Source organism: Amphiura filiformis, chromosome 2 (genome assembly GCF_039555335.1).
Source record: "Amphiura filiformis chromosome 2, Afil_fr2py, whole genome shotgun sequence".
In the NCBI taxonomy this organism is placed as follows: Eukaryota; Metazoa; Echinodermata; class Ophiuroidea; order Amphilepidida; family Amphiuridae; genus Amphiura; species Amphiura filiformis.
The window spans coordinates 93,713,765-93,719,764 of record NC_092629.1 but is presented as its reverse complement, the minus strand read 5'-3'; positions in this window follow the sequence as shown (position 1 = coordinate 93,719,764).

Sequence of the window (6,000 nt, the reverse complement as noted above, 5' to 3'; positions counted from 1 at the left end):
ACTCATATCATCACGACGATGGTAAACAAACCGTGCTCGTGTTTGATTGACAGATGACGTCAGACGCAAACTAGTCTTTTTTATCTCTGTCTTTCATTATAACGGTTTTTTCCTAGTAACTGATTTTATAATAAGATGAAAACAATTATCTTAAACACAATACATTTCATATGTTAGGATCGAAAGTTATGTTGAATAACTACAGTGCGTACCAAAATAAAGTAAAAAGTTTGAAAATGTCACTAAATTAAAAAGTATGAGGTAATTGGTCAAAATGCTTCAGGTAATAGCTGAATCCACATCTTGTCCTCTCACAACCGTGAAAGCACTGACGTGTGACCATAAGGCCAATTCAGTGATTTGCTCGGTGATTTGTACCTCTGGATTTCTTCTTGTGAGGCTTTCTGAATTCAAGATTTTCACAAGTCCTCCTGCAGACCTTCAGACACATTATTGCGTCAAGTTGACTTTCTCAGGCAATACAGATCTCTCATAAGACTGAAAAAGTGGTCAAACATTATGATTTTCATGTTGCTTTGATGTTAATTGACTTTGCGCTACTGCATTTTACTTGGCTCGCGCAAATAGCCACGGAGTCCTTATTAATGGTCACACGTCAGTGAGTTGACAGTTGTGGGAGGACAAGATGTTGATTCACCTATCAGCTATACCATTTTGACCAAATGCCTCATACTCTTTAATCTAGTGGAATTTTTCAAACTGTATGATTTATTTTGATAACACCCTCTATAATTGCAGCTGATTAATGCATGCAATGTAATTAAATTTATTTTAGAGAAATTTTAATTAAGGCGCTAATGACATGAAATTATATTGCAAATTTCTAAACACAAATAAAGAAGCATTGTTTTTAATTGTTTTAGCTAGTAGCCTACTTTTCGATAATGAAGATATAGGAACCTCATTCCCCACTATATTTCCTTAGACGTAAGCATAAATCAAAATCAGAAGTGCATCTAAATCATTCCAGTAAAATTGCACAGGTTTGTTTCACACCATTCTTCGTCATATATACATTCTCCCAGCCACATTTCCCTAACATAATATGAAATTTAAAATTTATTTTGGCAGAGGTGGGGCTCGAACCCACGCTGCACTGCGCCGCTATCATGTATACAGTATCGACATATCACCAGCGCCTTAGACCGCTCGGCCACAAGACTTGTTGGTGTCATCGTGAAAATTTTAACATATAACTTCATTACTTCAACATACCACGTGACAAGCAAAGACAGAAAACGTACCATATTTTGGAATTTTATCTGCTTAAAACATTAATGTGTATTATAATAGAGCTACCATTATTAATATTGTTGAATTCTCAAGCGCATACAGACAATTAATACGAGGGTCCTATGGTACATACACAATCCATAAAGCGTCGGTTGCGAGGTATAGAGCCCAGTCAGCTTACCATTTTTCTTGTAAGACAGTCTGAATTTTTGCAATTTATAGGAAAGTCCACGTAGGTCCCAAAAGTTTCTTTTAGATATTAAAAGATTAGATTCCCATAAAGACGAAACAGTAATCTTTAGTCGAGACCTGTACAAAAAGTAGCAAGTTGGTGTTCGAATTTTATGTTCTATCGGACGGATATAGATAGTAGTGTGTATTTTTATCAATACTTTGATCCCATAACATGAGGTTAAGCTGTTTTTGAACCAATTTTACCGTATCAAATGTCATGTCTGCATCGATTACAGTGTATTGATTACCTTCCAGCATTATTTCGCCTTCATGTATGTAATCATTTTTATTGATTACGACCACGCCACGAGATTTATCCGGTTTTTGGAAAACCAAATGTTTCTTTTTCCTTAATAATTTGAGAGCTTGACGTTCGGGTTTTGTCAAGTTATCGTTTATGTTATTATTCTTAATTTTAGAAAGCTCTAACCTCGTGGATTCTAAGTAGTTTTCTAGATCCAAACAAGGTGTAGACAAAGGGTGCCAATTAGAAGCTCGTTTGAACTTGTGTGTTCGTTTTGCTTTCTTATTGGACATTAAATAACGAATGCGCATTATTCTCATGAATGTTTCTGTATCCCTATCAAGCATTTTTGCTTTAGGATCTTTTGGGATATCTACAAATTTCAAACCTCTCCCTAATACAGATAATTCTGCATCAGGGAAATTTTCGTTTGCTAAGTTTATGACGAACTTTTTGTTCGTATTTGCTAAGTCCTTTAATTTTTTGGACTTCTGTGATTTTTTGAGGGTTTGGGAATTCAAATGGCAAGTTAATTCTAGACTTGATTTTGTCCTTATATTCATATATTCTTTTATACATAGGATGCATCAGTTTTAACACAAAAAAATATTTCACTGAAAACCCTCCCACTCGGCGATTTCAAAAATGTAACTACGCTTCCCTAGAATGTGCAATAAATTAGCATTAAAATTTTTCTTATTTTAGCATCATTCTAGAAACTCTGGCGTATGGCGATCACTGCTGTAGGTTTGTTTATTCAAACATATAGGTATATTCACGGGTAATCACTCAACTAAAAAAGAGTATTGATTTATAGTGAGCTACGCACAGGCACGAAGCCTAGATGTTGATCCACAAGCCTCAGCACACTTTACAGGTTGTCGCAGACCACTACGGCTCCATATAATTCTATAAACCATTAAACAACAACAACAAGGACTTATTTAAAGAAGCCCACAACCACATTGACCTTTGCAGCCAGGATCAGGTCCACGAGTTTCGTACGGGTTGCAACGAGACAATTAGCAGTAATTTCCTTGTCCGGGGGAATTTCAAGCAAACTCAATTTTTAACACGAGAGCGTACTAACCACCGACAGGGTTCAGGCCTTATCGATTGAGCTAACTTGACTGCTTAAACTACATTAATGCCCATTATTTGAAATATAAATTGTCCACTCGGTAACAAAATATGAGTGAAATACATAACATTGGCAACATGAATCATGACACTCTTATACTCTGTAAAAGAAAACTGACCAAAATAAAACTAAGCTTATATATTTTTTTGTCGAATTGCGGTGCAATGGTATGGAGGAAAATAACATCAGGATCTTTCTTTCTTTCGTCCATTTTTTCTTTCGTCTCCCGTTCTTCTATTTATTTTAATTTTCACAGCCGTCCAAGGGAGCAGGTTCAATCCTCGGACCCGCCCTTGAATAAGCCTTTTTTGAAGTATGGCGTGCACAAAAGGAGAGGGCGTACTTTGATCTGGATAGTCTTTTGTCCACTGAGAAAGCATAAGATTACCCAAATCAAAATACGCCTTCTTGCAGTGGCGTAACTAGGGTGGTAGCGCCGGGGCAAGAAACAAAATTGGCGCCCCCTCCCCAGAATATCTTAGACGCGGGTAATTATTGAAACAATTGCGCGTGAAATTTTGGCCTACTACTAATAAATTTTGGTTACTAGAAGTTGAATATCGGCCTTAAAATGTTCTTTCAATTGATTTTGTGCTGAAAAGCGCGCGAACATTTTGACTTTCATCGCTTGGAGGGGCGCAGAATCGATGCTGAATTGGTTAATTTGGCGCCCCCTAGTTACGCCACTGCCTTCTTATCTTGTGTCCGCCATACTTATGGCAATGATTAATGGGAGCGGCCGTCCCCAACGGGTATAAAAATGTACTTTGAGTATCAATAGTCCATGCGACGGATGTGTGGAAGACCGTTAGTTTAAACGGACGCATTGTCGCTGTTCAAGATGTCGCAATGACAAAGTTCCTGTAAAACAGATGTTATGATTTCGTTATGAAATGTAGACATTTTCTCATATTTTTTTTAAGTGATACAAGCACGACTTAGCATCCGCATGGTCGCTGTTCTGGTGTATTTTCTAGCTTTTTAGCGAGTAAAAAGTTTTGATGTTCCTCCTCGTTGGTCATGTTGACACTTCCTCGCTTCCGTAAATTAGGGTTGGCGATCATTGTTCTGGCAATTTCCTGCAACATTTCCTTAACTCCATCACCTGAGATTTATAAGAAGAAAAACAGATAAACAATCAAACAAGTCAACGCATTGATAAAAGTATAAGAACAAAAAGAGCACAAAATACGCGAAATTAGGGATTTAGTCAATTTATGCTGACATTCCTTCCTACAATGCAATAAGCGTATTACATGTACATAACAAAGGAGATTGCTTAATCTCCGAACCGTTTATCTAGTATTTGATTATCTCCACTTTAGGCCTAAAAAATTGTTTGATTGGCGTAACCCGACCGACACTAAAAATAGGCCCGACCCGAAAGATTCAAATTTTAAAAAAGAAGAAAAATTTGCGATTTTCAGCTTAAAATGTGTGTAAAAAAAATTAAGAAAAAAAAATGCCGACGGACCTACCCTAATTTTTTTTTCCATGTTACGCCAATCAAACAATTTTTTAGACCTTATGTTAAGACAAAACCTTTTTACATGACGTCACAACTTTTGGGTCCAATAAACAGTCTGTAGTATATATAGTATAGATGTAAAAAATTAAGACACAAAATTGGAAAACACACCTCATCGCTTATTTTCTCACAATTTTTAATGTGTTCTCACCTCATATGTCCGCATTGTTTTTGAGACTACAAAATGGAAACTAAATGAAAATGTTATATTTCTTTTGATACTGCCAATACAATAATAATCACATAGATTGGAATGTTCCATGCCTTTGACCTCAAAGGGCTGTGCAAAACTACGACCCCCCCGCGGGTAAAATTTTCAAATTGCTTGCCCCCCCCCCTCTCGGCCTGCCAAAACTCTTTGCCCCACCCCTTGCACATGCCAAATGTTTGGGATCCTAATTTGCAAACCTTAAATGGTCCAGACATATGTTGCGAGCGCAGCGAGCAGGAAAATATGCATACTTAAGCATCCCTCCATTTTAGCCTCCCACCAAGGCTCATACTTATTGCACATCCCTAATGCTTGACGATGACGCCTACACCGCGTTCGGACCAGCCCTGGAGACACCGAGTACTCAACTTGCCAACGTTTACGGGCAATGACTCCCTTTTGTACGCTCGCACTATTTGCACTAATTTTGAGTTTTCTAACGCATCTCTCACTTATCGTCGACTCCCATGGCCAACATTGCTACCTTACTTGGTATGGATACTACATTTTCGTAATATTGTTATATACTGCGCCAAAAAGTATCCTTACACTTGGAAAAAATCTTAACTACTAAACCAAATTTGGGTAAATTATATTTTTTAATAGACGCACCATCCAATCTTGCACATTATGACACCCAATGGAATCCAATGTGACCCCAGGAAGTAAAGTTAAAAGCATTTGATTAGATGAGAGTCCAGTTTGGCAAACACATACGCATACGCCAGCACGCTTAGAAGACAATTGTTCAAATCAAGCACCCTGTGATGTGTATTTACACGACACATGCTTTTGAATCACATTTATGTCTCACCTGTTTTTGAAGAAACACGGAATTTTCCATCTAGTTGATAGGCATAGCAGAAGTCTTCCATCTGTTGGTCAGTAATCTTTGCCTCGTTGCTATCTGATAATGTCTACATGACTTTACTGTCTCACCTGTTTTTGAGGAAACACGGAATTTTCCATCTAGTTGATAGGCATAGCAGAAGTCATCCATCTGTTGGTCAGTAATCTTTGCCTCGTTGCTATCTGATAATGGCTACATGACTTTACCGTCTCACCTGTTTTAGAAGAAACACGGAATTTTCCATCTAGTTGATAGGCATAGCAGAAGCCTTCCATTTGTTGGTCAGTTATCTTTGCCTCGTTGCTATCTGATAATGTCTACATGACTTTACTGTCTCACCTGTTTTTGAAGAAACACGGAATTTTCCATCTAGTTGATAGGCATAGCAGAAGTCTTCCATCTGTTGGTCAGTTATCTTTGCCTCGTTGCTATCTGATTTGGTACCAACTAAATATAGAAACGCTTGAAAAGGATTTAAGAAGAAACATTATATTAAAGGTCACCAGGGCGATCTTTCGGCTGACTGAAATGCAATTAT